Source organism: Aphelocoma coerulescens, chromosome 5 (assembly GCF_041296385.1).
Source record: "Aphelocoma coerulescens isolate FSJ_1873_10779 chromosome 5, UR_Acoe_1.0, whole genome shotgun sequence".
NCBI lineage: Eukaryota > Metazoa > Chordata > Aves > Passeriformes > Corvidae > Aphelocoma > Aphelocoma coerulescens.
In genome coordinates this window covers 31209198-31229849 of record NC_091019.1, presented here as the reverse complement: position 1 = coordinate 31229849, position 20652 = coordinate 31209198, and the positions used below count along the sequence as shown (strand labels likewise).

At 38.9% G+C, this 20652-nt stretch overlaps 1 protein-coding gene across 12 annotated transcripts in view; it reads right to left on the bottom strand.

Moving 5' to 3' along the window:
- Nucleotides 1-20652, bottom strand: part of NUMB (NUMB endocytic adaptor protein) — a 92799-nt gene that overhangs the window by 47927 nt on the left and 24220 nt on the right. The window contains exon 1 of one of the 12 annotated variants that reach the window (XM_069017476.1): nucleotides 453-469. The exons of the other annotated variants lie outside the window; for them this stretch is intronic. The gene's annotated coding sequence lies outside the window, so the exon portion shown is untranslated. Of the gene's footprint in view, nucleotides 1-452; nucleotides 470-20652 lie in introns of those variants that run through there. 12 annotated transcript variants of the gene reach the window in all.

Sequence of the window (20652 nt, the reverse complement as noted above, 5' to 3'; positions counted from 1 at the left end):
AAATAACTGTATACATCCAAAGAGATGGTTTCTACCCTTTTCACATAAAATCAAATTAATAATTACAAAATTCCTTCATGATAATGAAGATTTTTTTAACACAAACTTTTATCAAGAAATGGAAGCAATATGTTCATTTCCCTAGCAATCTAGTCAAAATACTTGGTCTTTCTAAGCCCACAATAAGATTTTAATTCCAGCCTTCAGTATTTAAACCAGTTCATCTAATATAACATTGGGGGGGGGGGGGGGGGGGGGAGAAGGTATATACGTGAATCTCATGTCACTATCTGAGACAGACTGCTCCAAACTTGTAAAACTGCTTTACCTACTAAATGAACTGCAGGAACTCACATCAGCATTTTACGTTCTGGTCAAAATTAAGTCTATGGTAATTCAGAAGGTCAAGTCTTAGAATATAAAGGACTAGAATATAATGGTTTCAGACTTACTGTACCACTTCCTGGTGATAAAATACTGGCATCTTAATTCAACTTTTTTCTGTTAGCCTTCTCTTCTCCATATTAATTCTGTTAGCATACAGGTTTTTTTATCTCTTTCAAGATCAGCACAGAATTTCTGCTACAAAAAACAAACATGCATTAAAAGCCAGAATGAGCCTTTGCATGTGTGCTTTCTTCACAAGCTGTACTCACATCTCAAAATGAATATTAAGGCCAGGACGTGCATTCTAACGCAGACAGTTTAAAATAACCTTCACATAATAACGAGAAACCTCCACTGAACTTTTCTGAAGAATCTAGAAATTAAGATCAAAAGTGTTCCCATACTCTTAGTGCAGTAAGACACAGAACACTTAGTGAGATGAAGTTTAACCAACCACTTTAACAGTTAACCAATCATACATTAAAAGACAAAGTTAAAATATGCATCTCAAAATGCCAGTGCTGCCTTTCAGGGTCCCAGTTTATCTATATAAGGAGCTAAGACTATCACCCTCTTTCATGAATACCAAAATTCCATAAATATTCACAAAACTGTCTCACCATTCCTCATTAACAGTTCTCCCACCTAACGATTTTAAACTACTGTGCTTATTTTAGCCCCAACCTGTAAATAAATGGACAATTTAAGATTAAGATCATTAAAAGATCATGAAAAAGTGTTTTTATTTCAAAAGCTTCAAATGAAAATATAATTACAAGCAATATATACTGAATTAAGTCAGAAACGTCTCAAGCCATCAGTAAAACATTTTGTCAGCTAGGGCTGTTAAGAACTACAGAAATATTGCATATTGTACTTCAATTGAGCACCTATTGACCCTCCTTAAAATAAGCTGCTATCTGAGACATGGACAAAAAGACAAAGATGTTCATTTTTCAAACAAATTGAGCTTTTGGCCATCTTGTTACAATTGTTCAAACCCAGGAAAAAAGTTCAATATTAACATCACCCTGAACTAGAGAAGTAAGTAGTTTTGCTACTGGTACAGAAATCACCTTCCTCACCCCTGTCATGATCTTAAGCAAAGCAGAATGCTGTCTATCATATGTGGGATCACACTTCTGTCTCCTCCTTCTCCTTCTGAAGGTTAAGTGAATTCCAAAGCTACGTAGCAGGCCATGCTCTCCCAGAGGGAGATCAGGCTGCCCAGAAGTCAGTACAGGACTACAGGCAGGGCTGCCAGGAACAGTGGCAACTCAGCAGCTTCAATGATGCCAAACAGTCCTCACAAACACACCAGTCTGACTGAATGACCTCAGCTAGGCTAGAACTGTGAAACCCACAGATGTCTCTCACCTTTCTAAATCACGTGTTGCTCACTACAGTAAAACAGCTACAATGATCTGCTGCAACACACAGAGTGTGGTGGCAAAATAGAGAGAGTGCCAAATAGTGCACTGCCCATAAGTAACTCGTGGGAAAACCACTTGGCTGCAACAGCCTCTTGAATCATACATTAGCTGTCATCTTCCCAACTTTAAACTGCTTGGCAAAAGAACAAGAAAAGTCAAACAGGAAATAATGAGGAAAATTTGTCTTCATTCTCAAGTCCATCAGAGCAATCAATGAAGCTTCAAGCTCAGCAAAGAGAAATATCACCTGGCGACCCTGAAATCCAAAGGCAGCCTTCCCACATCTGCAGCACAGTGCACTGCTACCAGTCACTCCTCAAAAACCAGGCACAGTACAGGGCAAGAGGCAGAAGGTAACCAAGGCATCACTCACATGAGTTTTCCCTGAATAATTCAGATTCTACCATTGCCATATTTTGCATTGCCTGTTGATGGATGGCCACAGTGGAAAGCAACAAATTTCACTCCTGGTATGAATGAATTTGACATAAAAGCAGTATGGGGCAAGTAGGAAATTGTGCTGCTGCTGCCCAGGCTGACAGCTGAAATCATGTGCCCTGGGGTGCCATCTTCGTATGGAGAACATCACCTTACTTCCATAAAAGACAGCTGCTTCCTGGGGTGGCAACTGAGCTGGGCAACAGAAGACAGGATGAAAAGGAAGGCAGTCTAAAAATGCCTGCAATGGAACAGCTGGCACCCAGCAGCAAGGCAGGCACGATAGGGACTCCGTGAAAAGGACGCTGGATATTGTGCTGCCAGATTCACACAACCATAAAAATCACAACTGTGTTATGCTCACCAGTGACTGGTCACAGAGTCCACTGATTTGAACAGCACCTTGAATAAACTCCATTATTCTGGCAGGTGATTGCAGCACAACTACTCCATTCATAGATCATCATCCTTAACAGCATCCCCTGCCTTCCCTTTCTAAGTCCAGAAAATTTTAAAGAAGTAAATCCTTACAGAATGTGCAGAATTCTCTTATACAACAGGCAGCATATATGACATTGACAATATAGATAACACCATTCAGAATGCCAATAAAATTAGATGGAAGACAACACCACCTTCCTTCACAAGGAATCAATTATACATTCCTTAATTACAATTCCTCTACATATATTAAACTCCACCTTATTTACTACAGTCACAGGAATGAAGTCATGAGCAGGGAATGCAAATAGTGACTTGGTGACATAGGTACTGAACTGAGGTAGAAAGTGAGCTTATTCTGCTCTAGGAAAATCAGATCTCCTAAGAAGTTGGCATAATGTGCCACTGAGATGAGCTCAGTTGGTTGGAGCATGGTACTAATAACGCCCAAGGTTGTGGGTTATGAGCCATTCACTTAAGAGCTGGTCTTGATGATCCTTGTAGGCTCCTTTCAACTCAGAATATCTTGTGACAATCCCTTCTTGCTGGGAAGTTCCGTATAAGAGTCTTTACCACAACCCCTGGAGGACCAAGCATCACCTTATGTCCCTTTGAGATTAGCAAAGGCACACATCTCACTTAGCCAGAAAACATTGGTGCACACGGCAAGACTTAGAAAATCCACTCAAACTGTACTGTTCTTCCAGCAGCTTTAGCAATCTTCACCCTTGGTTAACCCATGACAACTGGTGTCTTGCAAAAATACATCAACAAAGCTCTAGCAAGCCAAAGGCTGTCTACAGCAGAATGGCTAAGGTCTCCCTACTCACATTATCAAGCACTTGCTAGTACCTCACATTACTTCTTAAAGGTCAGATTTAATTCCAAAGGCTGATTGTCCATAAGGTGCACTTCAATTATCTATATTACAGAGCCACCCTTCTACTCTGCCTATGGTTTGCACTGCATCTTCCCAGCTCAAACTCCGCCTCCTGAGATCATCTAACAGCATCTTACCTGCAGCTCTCTTAAGCTGCAACACATCGCACCAAACAAACAGTAGGTCTAAAGGCAGTGGTCTCCTCCAGTGGTATTACTTTCTGGAAAAGGAAAGCATTCTCAGACAAGAACTACAAGACTCCTCATTTCTCTATAAGAGATTTTTTTCAATATCATAGCAGTCTAACCACTGTAAATAAGAAATGCCAAAAGCATTTATATAAAGCCTTCCCTTCTAAATACAAGCATAAACACACAGCTTTGCCAGCACTGAGACTTGAGAAGTTGGATTCCTATATCATAGAACTTCTATAAAGTAGGAGCAGAAAAAGCCAAGTAGATATTACATATGTTTCTCTGACCAATTTAGTCTCGTAACAGTAAAATTATGCAAGTGTTTACAGGCATTTGAATCACATGCCTCAAAAAGTATTGCTGGAAGCCACAAACACCTTTTCCTCAAATTTCACACTAACCATATTTAAGAGTAACGCCAAATTGGTATTTTGCAGTGGTCAGGCAAAGTTGATGAACTCACAAGCCTCACCCAAGAAGATCAATCATGAATGCAATAACATGTGCTTCAGTTATTTACTCTCAGTATTTTACATAAACAAGGCTTCTTCAATGAAATCTATCAATTTGCAAACGTACTAACTATTTGCAAAGGCAGCCTACTTTAGTCACTCCTTTTTTATTGAGGATAAATTAACTATTTAACGAGTTCAGAGTTCTTATATTGTTCCCTCCCTCTCTTTAAGAAAATACTCTACAAAGGAAGGGGCCACATTTGCAAAAATCAGGTTCTCCTTTTCTACCTCTCTCTATTGTGAAATGTACTCACTGGAAGTTGACCACCAGAACTGTTTACACAGGGATTATATAGAACCATCTTCATAAAGTAAACAGTGTTTGGCTACACAAACCGACAACTTCCTCAGCCTTTCCAAGTTTTGAGTCTGAACGATGACATTACCATCAAGCGACAACAGTTTCCAGTACACTCATATTCACATTGCTTATTGGAAGTTCCTTATCACCAGAAAGGGTTGCAGTCCATGCATCATGTCTGACAGCTACAGTGTTTTTTTCCATGTTCAGTCATGGTTTTCTTTCCTGTACTTGGTCCTTCTGTTTTCAAGTTTAACTCAAGGCTGAGTCCTGTCTTTGTCCATCAACTTGCATTTTAGAAGCTTCTCAAGATTAAACATTACAGTCATTCTGACTGGGAGTAGACTTACTGGTGTTACAAGATGAAACCCTGAAACTGTAGCAGAAGAATAGGATGAAATTCAGAGTGCCCTGGATTCTAAACCCCAAAGCTGACAAGCAATCACAACTACATAAATTTTAAAATACCAAGTTAGTGATCTACACAGGCCTTTTTAATTCCTTATATAACGTCTCTCTTCCTAAATTCTTACAAAAGAGAACTAAAGATGAAGGTGACAGAGTAACTTCAGAGTCTGGAATTAAATGCTTTTCATAGCCTCTAACATGAACTTCTAAAATGCAACAGGCTGCTGTAGCAAAGCCAAGATAACTGAGGTTATCTTGGATTGTCCTACAACCACACCCAGGAATGCAATGCATGCCAAGACTCCACAGTTGGTCACAGACATGGGCGCAGGAGGAATCACAATGTGCAACTCAGTCAGTTTCTCACCGCTGGAATAAAGCTTTCAGGCGGGCTTGCTATAAATATCCAGTGCTGGAGATACAGGAGGAGATTGGAGCTGTATGTGGGAGACCAAAATACTAATTAGACACCGAGCAAAGTTCCAGCTACACAAAATTAAGGAATAAGAGGAGATTCAGGAAATGGCCTACTTTAAGGCATACAGCCTGCATGTTCTGAACTCTCACAAAAACAGAGCAACCGAGAAATAAGATTGGGAAAGAAATCACAAGCTTGGGCTACAAAAAATTCCCCTTGTATATTACATACCAGTGCATACAATCGCATTACTAAATTTATCTTTTCTACATAAAACAAGTAAAATTTGTGTGAAAAAACAGATTAACTAGTAAGGCAAAAAACCCAAAAGATCTGACTGACCACATAAGCTAACTTCACAGAACATACCTAAAATTTGCCTAAGCTTAAGATCATAGTCATAGCTGAACATACATATTATCTGCTCCAGCTTTTACAACTAAATGGTCTTAGTCCTATTTTTTTCGATGTTTTTTTGTTTGATGGGGAGGGGAGGGTGTTGTTCTACTAGGAACATTTTTACTTTTCAAAATATCTCTATAGGTAAGTGTCTTTTCTACTAAAAAGGATTTTGTAAATTTTGCTACTGCTACACTTCCCTTCTAGAAGCCACTCTGGACTTACAAAACAATGAATATCTGAATAGAATTTCTAAAATTATCTTACATTTCACAAGAGTGAAGACACCTAAAGCAAACTTGTAAATTTTTTTTCTTAAAGGGATAGAGGATGGTGCAGAACAGGACTATTTGACATACTTATTTCCCTGATGCTAGAAAGAAGGCTAGAAAGCATTCCTAAAATATTTGATAGTCTTGAGATTCACAGTAGGACACTGTATTTCCTGCTGGATAATAGTATTATGTTACACATAAAAATGGCTATGTCAGTAAAATTAAAACAGCTACAACATGTGAAGCTCTCAGCTTCTGTTTGAAGGGAGACTCCAGAAGGGACCAAAGCAACTGCAATACACCAGCAAGAGGGATGACTGAACACCTCTGTAAAACCTAAGTATCCCAGGCTGACGACCATCATATGAAGTTAATCTATGCTCACTATGGTACAAAATCAGAACCTAGACCTCTGACTCTGATTCTTCTTTATAAATTATTTTGAGAATGGGAAAGAAAAGAATCAATGTGCTTTCTGTAGATACAGTTACCCAGAGATTACGGGAGCAGGCAACGTGGCAACGTGTGTCAGTATTACTAACTAAGCATTATGTCCCAGGTCTGAGAAGAAAAAAACTAAGGACATAACAACTAAAACATGAATAAAAAGAATTTACTTCATCATTGGCACAGCTATTGCTAAATGACATCTTATCTAGCTTTTATAGTGACGAATTATTGACTGGCATCACAGAGGAAATAGATTTTGAGAAGTCTGAATATTAATAGCATCAACTTAATGAGTATGATGTTTAAAACTAAATCCAAGCAAGACTTAAGTCTTCAAACTACAGAAACATTTAAATTTATCTACTAAATACACTGTAAGAACACCCAGTGTTTATTTACATTTATATCATATTACATTTCAAAGGTTCAAACTTTCAACATGCCATTAACTAGTAAACTTTTCTGAATTTCTTTTAAGTGGTTAAAGATTCTCCTATGGGTACAATTAGAAGTACTTTTCAAAGATCTCACTGAAGTTAAAGGTTTACGTTGATATGGGTTCAGAGAACATAAAAAGCACTTCTACACGAGGTTCTCAGCTATTTTAGAATACACATTAAAAAAAGGAAAAAACTTCCTGAGGATGCCCCGCAATTAATTTATAAACTTCCACAGAATCTCTCAAATTTAAAGCTCACAAAAAATTAAGACAAAAAGATGTGGTATTCAGTTTTTAAGAAATGATGGGGAAATTCACAAGCTTAGTTCAGGGAATAAACAGATTACACAACGAGTCAAAGAAAGGAGAACTGACAGAGTGCATTGTTGTACCTACTTCAAACAAGTGCTAACAAATACCTCCTTCAATAATTTGAATCCAGTCCACCTAGGATGTGAAAACTACAAAACATTCACTTTTACCTATAGTATTAAGTTGTTGGTTTCCATAGCACTTTACTTACCATTTGAAAAAAAAAGTCTGCTGTTTTAAGGACTCCACAGATTACTACCCATACAGACTTGGTCAATTACAATTACACTACAGACAAATAAATACAGATGATAGAGTTCTCCAAAATTCAGAGCATGAAAAGGTAAAGTTCTGCAAGAGACAGAAGGTAAGGCAAGAATGTACATGTGACACAGGCTTCGTTGGACAGGCTGCCCTGAGACACTCCCTGCAAATTCTCTTCACCACCCACACTCCCTCACATTAGGCATCCAGATATGACATGCAACAGGAAGGGCCTGGACAGCCTTCATCGTGGGTCAGGTACACTGAAACACTTTGGGAAACCTAAACCAACTGCACATGGCCTCAAAGGCTACATCCAGGGTACCTAACTTGAGTCTGTGAAACAGTACACAAACCAAAGCCACCTTCAGCTGCCTTGTTTTGTACAGGTTCTGGTAGTACCTGCATCAGTTCTGAGACTCCAGAGCAAACATTTTCTAACAGACTACTACAGTTGTAATACCTTAGGACAACTCAACCAGAAGCAGTAACTATATCCTGCTATAGATACTAGCACAGCTTTATGTGACCGTCATTTATTACATTCCACCAGAGCAGCAACTGACACATCTACATAAAATTAAAAATAAAATCTACTGGAGCCCTTTTTTTTTCCCCCTGCAGTTAATGTGCTCATGAAGTCCATCCTTCTGTGACAGAGAATGAAAACCAGTGGGTTTTAGCAGGCAACAACAGTCCTCCACTTGGGTACAGTAACTTCAGTGAAACCTTCAGTAACACCCTGCCTTTTCTGCAAAGCCTGAGCAATTGCATCAGTGGGACAGGCCACTGGAGATGCCTCATTTCCTCTGCATCTTCAAGGCTTACACAAGGTTTTGCCAGCTCCAGCTGTGCTTGTTGATAACATAAGAAAACTTGTAAAAACAACTGAGAAGGAGCAGGGTAAGGTCCAGAGTGAAACATTTGGGTATGTACAGCGTGTAGTATGTTTAGCTCTGTAAACCAAATTGAGTCTTATTCATGAATCCTGCTTTTACTCATGGCAGTCAAGTTTGTCCTTTGTGACTGATGGAGCTACTTTACCCTTCAGCACACACCTATAAAAATAACTGTGCAGAGACAGGATCCCAAGGTGTACTAATAAGACAGTTACAAGCCTAGACATCAGCAAGTTTCAGCCTATTCCAAAGGAGCTTAATACTTAATGGAAGCATAGAGGACTACAAATACACAGCTAAGTCCCAATATATGTTTTTACACAAGATTACAGCTGGAAAAATTCACCTGTCCTGAGAAGGAAAGAAGCCAAAAGGTAGAAGAGAGATAGAAGCAGCCAGGAAGACATTCTCAGAATTTCTCCCTTCAGCCTTGAATTACAGAAGTCACTGGTGGTTTTTAACCCCCCCTCGACTCCCACAATATATTCAGTCAACATGGTTTATCTAGCCAGTAAAGACTAGAACAAACATCCAGAACAAGTATCTCTGGAAAGGGGGGTCTTACCAATACTTAGAAATACTTTTTTTTTAATGTCAGAAAATACCCCTCCTGCCCCCCCCATCTGGTTATATATACTATGGTTGTTTGATAGTGCTATATGTTAATGTCTGCATTTTTGTCCATTTTTCTTAAACAAACTTACTTATTTCTATCGTGCCAAGTACAGACTAATGCTTGTACACTGGACTAAAAGCAGAGAATCATCACTCCCATTCAGAAAGTAGAAGGGAACTTGATTAACCTGAAAAGATGCAGTTTGAATCCCAACCTGAGGTATACTGCAAAATTTACATAGATGGCAGTTGTGGTTGCCAAGGACAGGGAGGGAGAGAAGTACTAAGTATTCTTCCATTTGAGAATCCAAAATTCCGGCAGTTATAAAATTTTACTCAACTTTTAGGCAACACTGTCCGACCACTTCCTAAAACTTAGGGCACCAGAGGTAGTGACTTCAAGATGACATATTTATAGCACACAGAACCCACATACAACCACTAATACTATAATTAAACACTAAAACAAGATGCTATTATAAACACAATGTCTCTGGCAACGTACCACATTCAGATGGACACTGAAATATCTTTTAGATAACTGAATTCAATCTAATCTGGAGTTGGTATTTCCTGGCCAATGATGACTAACTCTTCTAAAACATCATTAAGTATCAGGAAATACCCACCCCCAACATCAATCACTATCTAAACATACACCAAAGTATCATGTTTTGAACATCGTCACTCATAGATAAATATCCTATGGGCAAAAGTGAGGGGAAGAAAAACCCTTTCCACCAGTCTTCAAGTAACCAAAATACAAAATCAAGTCCTAATATTAATAACAACATGTGAGTTAGGGCCCGACTTCCAGCTCACTTGTACAGCTTCACAAGATAACACTGGGCTCTTCCACAGTTATCACACTCCCTTCATTCATACATAAAAACGCTACCAGAATTAAACTGATCCAAACCACTACTATGCTTGGGATGATGGGTCAGGAAGAGCTTGGACCTTAGTACTCTGTGTACTTTGTACAGTGAGGACACCAGTCTTGTGCAGCTCTGCTGTGGCCTTCCCTCTCAGCTTCCCAGGTGCACTGCCCTGCTGCCCTGACTGATTCCAGTCCTCAGCAAACCCGCACAAAGAAGAGAAACAGACCAAAGAGCCTCTGTGCAAACTCCAGCCTAAAGGAGAAGCCATGCCTTTTCATCTCCATTTTCTGTTCCATTAAAAACAGCAGAGGAAAGAAAGCACTTCTTAGCTAAAAACAAACAAAGACAGAAAAAGAACCCATGGTAAGTGAAAGACAACATCACATTTATATTCAGGAAGGCTCAGGAGTGGACAATTGTCCTCTTCATTTCTGTAGAAACCAAAATTAAAGGCTCTCAGTAGGAAAGACACAGTTCTAATCCCCTCTTCCCCATCTCCCTGAAGATACTAATAGAAAGTTTTCATCACAGCAGTCAACACATCACTATGTTGTGAATATTAAATCTAACCCAAAGAGACTGCCAGGATTTCCTCTCCTATCCTTTTTCCACCTCTTTTTTTCCCCTTTAAAGGCAAAGTATTTGCTTTACAACTGCCATGAGTGCACCAAAACTACTTCTAATTTACTTAGAATTACAAAATAATTTAATCCCTGATGAAATTGCTAGTTGTTCTTAATTACACTACTATTTTTCTGTTAGAATTCTACATACTTAAGTTGGCATGTGGTTTTCTGCAAGTCAAACACTTCCTAATTAAATCCTAAAGTCCTATCAAATATCAATACTTAAAACTGCTACCTCAAAGCAAATCTACAGCTTGTGTATCAAGAATCCATTTGTTTCAACCATTATTCTGGTGAGTAGAGTCTACTGCCTGAATAAAGCAGCTTTTTTTTTTTAATTTGAACATGAAAAATCAAACCTCTTATGAAAATTGATATTCATTCCCAACCCTCCTCCCAGAAGAGCTAACCACTTATCAAACCACCACAGTAGATCTTCTGACAGCTCTCTGGGCTGTAATCAGAGATCAGACTTACATTCAGGTCTTTGGGGGGAAAAAACTACCACCACCATAACACAGAGCACACACACACAGAGTCCCCTTCGTCATTTAATTTTAATTTACAAAGACGGCTCCTCTGCACTCATCTGAAAACATGTTACGTATCAGCAGTAAAACGGAATTCACCTTTTTTGAGAACACTTTAAGGGCAGATTTTTTGGACCAACACCCCCATAAGCAAAGTGCTACACCTGGGAAAACACATTAAACTGCTGGTTCCGAATTCAGTTTGCAGGCTGGTGAGCAAATAAGCCCCATCTGCATTAGCTGGCATGATACCTCTTTGCATTCCTTGTGTCAAGTAGTTCTTGAAATGTTACATCCATGCCACTGAAATTACACTAGTGACATTTTTTTCAAACTGGGAAGCTTACATAATGAGCAGCAATAGCACAAGTAATCCAGAAGTAGCACTCACTTAACACCAACTCACAGCACCGTAGGTACAGAAGTGAGTTGCTACACAGAAAAAAGTTCACAAGAAAACTTCCAGCAGAAAACAGCTTTAAAAACAATACCAAAAAAAATCCCTACCAACCCAGCCCTCTAATTCTGCTATATAAAGGTGTCTAAGTCAGTCTATATAGATGTGAAGGATGTAAATTAAAAGTCATGATTTGCAAAAAAGTCATTTTTGGGAAAAAAATTAAAGGAACAGGAAAAGAAAGACAAACCTAAACATTATCAACAAAAATCCCTCAGGACTGATCTTGCTATTTCAAACAGCTGTGTCACATGGAGTAAAGCAGCCCACTAAACTATATCTACAAAGCAAGGGTAAAGTTTTAAACTAATTAGTACAAAGGTCTTCAAGAAATTGAGTTCTCATAAATTACAGCTTTGCACACAGTTCAGTTTACAATGTGGACTTTGTAAAGATTTGAGACTTTCCTAGTGACGTGCTTCTGAGTACACAACAATATGAGGAAGTGCTGTAGCTAATACCCCTCTTCTCTGCAGACAATCACATATCAAAGGTGCATCATTGTTTAAAATGGCTCCAGTTCCAAAGGGTGAAGATCTACTCCCTGTCCTGTCTTGACCTTAAGGGAGGGACACACTGTCCACCAAAACATCCTGTCAGGAAAGCAGTAAGAAGCGTGCAAATTTGGAGATTAGGATAATAAATACACTTTTGCTGGTTACTTATTTTGGCTTTCAAAAAAACTCTTGTCGAAGAACACAGAGGCTTTTCTAACCAAGCCTTGTCCATGCCAGAAATCCTGGTGAACACGTCCACTTAGCAGCTGCAGGGAACTAGGAAGAATGTATTTGTGAGGCTCCCTGTGTGGTAGTCTTGAGTGAAAGTTTTCATTGTTACATCCATTCTCTTTTGAAGTTACATGTTTCCTGAAACCGGTTTAGCAGAACAAAACTATTAATTATTTGCTACTTCTTCCAATATAGATATTTGGAATTTATGTGAACATAGTCCAAGTCTGTTCACTAAGTAAAGTGCATGCACCTATTTAGGAAAAAAAATGGGATGTTTACTGCTTTGGGACTTTTTTCTGTGTTTCGTTTTTTAGGACTGCATTCCCAAACCTCTGAGGAGATGCCCATGACATAAAGAACAAGGTCAACAAGTATTTTAATCAGGTTCATGTTCAATATTTGTTAGGAATGGCACCAAGTCCTTACAGAACAAGTTGTTTAGGTCAATAATAAACTGCAGGGCTCCTAACTGGTATTTTACCTATTTCTATCCTAAGTAAAATTACTGGTTTTTACTGGTCAAAAAGTCTTATCTTCTCAAGCACAAAATTAACAAGAAGACTGGCCCAGATTACTCGAATGACTACTTTAAATGTGGTTTTACTGCGTTTTTATTATCAGACCTTTATATTTAGCTACCGGTTCTCCCAAAATGAACAGTGATCTCTGCATTTTTCTTGAAGTTTATGCAAGTGGAGAGCATTGAGCAAACAAGCAACATTATTTCAATCTTTTTTTAGTAAAATGTCTACAGAAAACTACATAAAAGCTTAATTCAGGTTAGTGTTATAAACCCTAACACTGTTTACTTGAGTGAAACAGTAGGACAAGCCTGCTCTCACTATTTAGTTCAATCACTAAGTGTAAGCAATTAGTTTGCATCTGTAGACACTTGCACTTGAAACTGAGATGTGGAGGAAACCTGGCGGATGAGATCTCAAACACTTGGTATTTTTTCCAGCTCAAGCTTTTCATACCTTAGATAAAATGCATTACCTAATTTTTTAATATCAGGTTAATAGCTAAGAATTTTTGAGAGAGAGAATGTAATTTTATCAAATAGCAAAGAGAATTGTGCAAGCAACACACATCAAAACACAAAGCCAAGTCACAAAGTCAAGGAGCTGCAAAAGCTCAAAGAATCAAATTTAAGCTTGCATATATTAAAACCTAGTTCAAACAGTGAAGCTCTCTTTCATACTGTACTTTTTAACACAATGACAAAGCAAATCACACAACCCAGGCCAAATAAACCAGATGTTATGATTTACAGCCTCTAGTCACATTCCTTACAATGTATACACATCATTTTCTATAAATAAGCAAGACTGAGATCTCCTTTTCTCAGGAACTGAAAGTATTGCTAAATTCACAGATGCCATTTTAAATAATAAAGAAATACATTAGTACATGGAAAAGATTCATAAACATATTTTTTTAGAAAGCATCGCTACATTATGAGCTGCTACTTGGGCTTTCTACAAACTTGCAGGAGAAAAATACCCCTTTTTCAAAGAGTTGTTACAGAATTGTTTTGTTTTCACTGTATTTTTACTGTTCCGCTTCCACTGCATTGAGCAACCTCTAAGTGCAAAAGTTAGTTTTTGAGGTCAAATTTCAGACTGAGCAAAATCTATCAAAAGATTTTCATGAAGTCCTGGATTGCTCACCTGCCTGTAATGCTATGGTTCTCATATTACACTGCACCATAATCACCGCTATTTAAAATGAGAAACCAATTCTCTTTAAATACTTATTGTCACTTTAAGATCTTCAACAACCTACACTACTACTGCTACTGTACACATCAGGGATCTGACTACCATCTCTTTAAAAAAGGAAATCAACTCTATTTAATTCCTGCTTGGATCTAGACATCTGGAATCAAGTATATACATGAGGAAGAGCCACAGAGCTGCAACTGCATAAATATTTTTCTTACCAATTCCCTGCCAAGAGAATCACAAAATTATAAGATCAATTTCACAGACAAGAAATAAAACTAAGGTCACACAGGCAGAAAGGCTTTTAGAATTTGGGTACTAATATTTGGCGTGAGAGGTATTCCAGGGCCGACATACAGTCTCATCTTAGATCACATTTTCCAGATTTTGTTTCCTATGAACTTCTGGGGTGGAGCTGCTGTCTCCTTAAACTGGCATAATGATTATCGCTGATTTTATCATAGGAATCTCTGGCATCCACTTCAAATAACAATCCAGCAGACAACACACATTCCAGCTTGCATTATTAGGATTAAAACAGGAACCCCTTTCTATTGATATATTCCTTCCACCAAGGGTTATCTAAGCAATGCCAAACTGATTGCAGTTGATTACACTACAATGATGCATAAGCACTTAGGTGTATTTGTTAGCTGAAAATACTGCAGCAAACATAAGTTTTCAGAGTTTTGATTTATAAATAAGCTTGAGAATGCCCCTTTGATATAACACAGTACCTTGGAACCCATAAAGCATCTGGAACAGTATTTCTAGATTCAGAACACTAGGAGAGGTTATTTTTTTTGGTTCACCTCCAGCCAAACAAACTGCATTCTGCCTTCTCATACAAACTCGAGATACCTGTGCGACTTCATTATCAAAATTAATATATATGGCCATCTATCACTGATGCACTAACAAAATCCATTCTTTGCTCTGACACATCTGCCAAGCCAACATAAGAAAAAGTAACCACAGAAGCCTGCAAAGGTATTGTGTCTATAGATGAACATCTACATCAAGTATTAGTGGCAGCAATTCTTTGGCACTTATTCTTTGCATAATCACATTAATCCAAGTTTTGGGCTTGGTTTGGTTTTGTAGTGTGGCTAAACAACATTGATAAGTATCACCATTCCAGAGGCTGCCCATAATTTAGAAGCTTGCAATGGCTTTTTCACTCATACGCCACCATTCATGAAAGAACAAAGCTATGGAAGGATGTCACAGTCTCAGACCACAGCAAAGACACACTACAGCAGACCTGCCCAAACCTTAGATAACAGAAATTTATACACTGGGCTGTTTAGCAGGGAAGAGCATAATTTGTAGCATATAATGATTCCAAGTTTTCCTCCTGAAATTTATGAACTATTATGTTTTTCACACTGAGCACTGCTGCTACAAAGCTGTTGCTTTTCCCTTCTTTCAAATAACCGTAGTCACATTAGAGTTTCATTTTATACAGTTTATGAAAACCTTCCAGAATTCACACACCCCTACCTACTGCGCAAGTTTGGCCATCACAATCGATATGGGTCATCTTTATCAAGTCCTTCTTTTGGATTCCAATTTCTTGTATCAAATGCTTTATAAGGCATCACATGAGATGCTTAACATACACACCAACACTTCTATTAAAGCTATTTTGGTCACCTGTAAACACAGACAACTTTCTGTGTTCTTCTGTGCTCTGTGTTAGGAATAGAGTCTGTTCCTAATCTTCATCCTCAAAGGTTTTGCCTCTTCACAACCCACTTCTTTGCAACCGTTAACTACAGCAAAAATATTTCAAAATATGAGAACTGTGAACACAATCTTGAAAGAGAGGTGCTTAAGCAAACAATAATGTGAAGTGACAATCTTCGTTCTGAAGACTTAAGGAGAGATGAACAAGATGTTGCATTTTCATGAGGAAATAACTTATAAACCACATGCAACTTGTGGCAGCAGGGATGACTGCACAGACTGTGGGTTCAGCAACATAGGGCTAGACAGTAGGAACACGGCAAATTTTCAAGGGGCAAACTATTATATAAGCTGTGATTAAAACTACTTTCACATTCGTTGCTTCACTGAACTCTGACATCAAGTAACATTTAAAAAATGGTCCAGAGCTGTGAAAATCACCTCATCAACACTTGAAGTATCCTTAAAATAAATGTTTTAGTGTTGTTATCACAGTCTTCTCTAGGACTTTGATAGTTCTCTCCAAACAGTTTTTGCATATTTTAGTCTAATCACCACAAGTAAATGGCAGTTAGCTGCTCGAGGCAGAGTACAAGCAGTCTGCCAGCAGCTGGCAATGGTGAGAGCAGTGAAGTACAGGGATGATGATGCTGGAATGCAGACACCCTTCCAGCAGATTTGCCTGCTGAACCTTTTTGAACAAGAGATTCATGTCTTTAGCTTGTCAAACGTCCCCCTGAACGGCAGCACAGCTGTCTGTTGTGTCATCCACTCCTCCCGATTTTGCATCATCTGTGAACTTGCTGAGGGTGCACACTGTCCAATCGTTCAGGTATTAATACAATAAACAGCCCAGGCCCTACTATCAGCCTCTAGGGCACACCACTACTAATTGGCCAACAGCTGGACTTTGTGTCACCACTCACACCCCTTTGAGCCCAGCATTTCAGCCAGTTTGCAATCCCTTTCCCTCTCTACTTAGCTAGACCAGATGGCATCAGCTAGATAGTCAACAAGGGTTAAGAGAGAAAATGACAAAAGCACTGTTAAAGTCAAACAGTACAAACTTCTCTTTTCTCCTCCACCAACCCAGTCATTTTGTCACAGAGGGCTGACAGGTTGCTCAAGCACATTTCCCCTTCCTAAAGCTACAGTAAGTATTGCTAATAATTTTCTTGTCCTTCTTATGTTTGGAAATGGTTTCACAGGACAATTTGCTCCATCATCTTCCCAGGGGTCTAGGTGAGGCTGAGCAGTCTTCAAACCCCCAGACCCTCCTGTTCTTCTTGGAGGCAAAAGCAACACTTGCTTTCCTTGCTTCCAGTCCTCAAGAACAGTCTTCTATTATCTCAATCTTTCAAAAATAATTCAGAGTAGTTTTGCTATGGTATCAGCTCTCTCACCACTCATTGGTGCATTCCATCAGTTCCCATGGACTTCCTTATAGTGAACTTTTAAAAAATGTTCCCTTACTTGGTCCTTCTCTACTGGGGCTAAATCTTCATTGTGCCAGACTTTCCCACTAGTCTCCAAGGCCTAGGACTCCAGACAACAAATCCTACCAATAAAGACCAAGGTAAAAAAGGCATCTAGTACCTCAACTTTTTCCATGTTTTCCTTTATCTCCCTCTGGCTGCTGATGCACTTAGAGAAGTCCTTCCTGTTGTCCTTCAGGTCCCTAAACACTTACCGGAAAACTGAGGTCCAAAGCCAATCCCAGTCATACCTTTTCTACATTCCATTCCTCATGCACACACAAGCAGGAGGTGCAGTGAAGTTCAGATTCAAAAAAGGGCAAAATAAGGGGAAAGGCACTTCTTGAAAAACTTCTTACTGGGCTTATTCTAACTTAACCATTGCAGTATGATACAAACAAAACAAGGAAACCATAACCAACTCCAAATTGCCTCTCTACTCTGTTTAACTTTATGCCACAAGTATCATGCTAATGATGGCTAAGTTTGCTCCTGTGGTCAAAAATAGAGCCTGACTGACAGATGTGTATATACTGGAATGAGCGTGATTAGGCAGCAACACAGCTGTCTTCTCAACAATAGCACAACCTCCCTGTTTATAACTGTGATGAAAGTGAATTGTTACTTTCAGGAAATCTAAATGATGCATCCCCGTGGTTATATATTCTGTTTTACATTATACAGCTCTTTTATCTTATGTATTAACTCATGCCTTACGGCCTGCCCTGCATTTCTAGGGCAAGGCAATGTCATACAGATGTCAAGAGGTGAAGTGTTATAACCAACAATTTAAACAACTCACTAGTTCTGGACAGTTGCATTAAGGATCTCTGACTGTACATCGCAAATGACTGAGCTACCGACAAGCACATACCAAAGCCAGCTTTATGCCACAGGATAGTGAATGCTGCACTCACATGCAAAGGGTGATAAAAGCAATTCTGAGAATTGGAACTGTACTTTAGAGTAATAGGCTGGTTTAAACAAGGTGTCCAAAGCAAACAGCGGCAGTAAAAGCTATAGAGAAGTAGAGACTAGCTGATATTAACAGCTTGACGTGTCAAGACAAAAAATGAGATCATCTTTACACTTAAAAAAAGCAATGTATTCCCAAACTTCAGTGTGTTATAAAATAATAAATTATTTCAAACCTAATGCTAGGTTAGCAACTAAGAGGGATAAACAAAATCCCATTTTGCAGAAGTCCAGATATACTTTAGTATATCCAGCTAGAGGCATTCCAGCCACCCTACCACTGTGTGATATGAGGCAACTCTAAAAGGCACAAGGAGTCTGAACATCTGTAGAAACACCAACAAGCAAAGAAAAGCAGAGGAAACCAACAGTATGTCCTTAACCAGTTCCCTCTAAAATCAGCGGCTCCCTAACTGATTTAACAGGTTTTTTAAAAAGCCTTTGAACAAAACTTTAATTAAATCTACTCCAAAACAAGCACGCATTTTGGCTCAGTGCTCTAGGTAAAACTCCAGTGCATTTACAAGTATAATCAGTCCAGCACAGTTCTCCCTCTTTATAAAAACAGCTATTTATGTTTGACCCCAACCCACACTAAAACTCAAACACCCAGCATGCAGCTCTTTCATCTACTTCTTTTTCACAACCTGATCAACAGAAGTAGAATGGCAGATGAAGAAATGTTGGGTGTTATACCGTCAGAAAACAGAAGGGTTTTTCTCTGTCTGAGTGTGGTAGTGAATACAAAGATCTGCCTGAGCAAGATCTTTATTACTAAAAATGCATCATACCTGAACAAAAAAGTACTGTTTTCACAGAATCATAAAATAGTTTGGGCTGGAAGAGAGCTTTTGAAGTTCATTTAGTCCAATGTCCCCCTGCAATGAGCAAGGATATCTTCAACTAGATCAGGTTGTTCAGAGCCCCATCCAACCAGACCTTGAACACTTTCAGAGATGGGGCATCTAACACCTCTCTGGGCAACCTGTTCCAGTGTTTCACCACCCTCACTGTAAAACATTTCTTCCATGTGTCTAATCTAAATAGACCCCTTCAGCTTCAAGTCATTACCCCTTGTCCTTTTGCAACAGACTTTGCTAAAATGTTTGTCATTCTGATAGCCCCCTTTGAGTACTGCAATAAGATCTACCCGGAGCCTTCTCCTAGCTGAGCAATCCCAATTCTTTCAGCCTTTCCTTACAGAAGAGATGCTCCAGCCCTCTAAACATCTTCATGACCCTCCTCCAGACTCACTCCAAGAGGTCTGTGTCCTTCCTGTGCTGGGGACCCCAGAGCTGGATGCGGCACTGTGGGTGGGGTCTCACCAGAGCAGAGGGGGGTGTCATCAGCAAATTTGCTGAGGGGGCACCTGGTCCCTTTGTCTATGGCATTAATGAAGACATTAAATAGTACAGACACCTGAGGGATGCCATTTGTCATCAGCGTCCTTTGGGACACTGAGCTGCTGGCTGCATCCAGAGAATAATGATCAATGGCTTAGTGTCCCAATGGACATTGGTGACAGGCGGTTTAACCCATCAGATTCAAAACTCAATGGAACAGGTACCAAAACAAATGAATAAAGAAGAAAACCAAGATACTAGCAAAATTGGTGTTATTTATTTAAATTTAACTCATTTTCTAGTTACTATTAACATCCATCCATTCAAAAAGCAAAACTGTATCACTTTTCAATACATTAAGTGAAAATCCAGGTATTAACATGAGACCTGTAACATCTCAAGCATCCCTAAAGGCCAAGCCATGTCCGTATTGACACAATTCTGACCAAGCATTTGAAAGCCTGTCCTGAAACAGCACTATGGGTCCCACCACTCAGCATTTCACACGTGTAAAGAGGCATCTGAGCATGGAAAGCAGAGGCTGCTTGCATCTCTACAAGTTACTTCTGCACACACCAAGGAAAAAGTGTAATCAACTGACAAGAAGCAATTTTATTAAAAGATTTTAAAATAATTATTTTTGTCCAGAAATTGATGGCATTCACTAATCAGCAGATATACAGGTCTGTTAGAGTCACAGTATTTAGGTTTTTAGCAAAACATGCACTCAGAAAAAAGCTCCAGCAAAGCAAAAACCTTACTGGTGATCCACAGGTCACACACAGCTCATCAGAGAACTCCACTTTAGAGTGGACCAGACAATGCTCCTTTACTACTCTGACTTCTAAAGAAATGGAATTTAGTTTACAAAACTGAGAAACTTAGATTAACTATTCTAAATTATCATTTCAATACTGTGGACCATTTAATAATATTGCTTTCTTTCCTTAAAGAGAATTTCTGTGTTTTTTAATCAGATCTCACCCTATTCAATGGCCACTGCTAACAATCTTCAACCAAAACAAAATTTGTTGTACAATATATATCTGTTTATGCTATATGAGTCTAGGGGAGAAGGAAAAAAAACTTAAGGAAAAAAAATCAAGTACTTTAATATGGGGAATGTTTTTCCTGCTACTTGTTTTTTAATTCC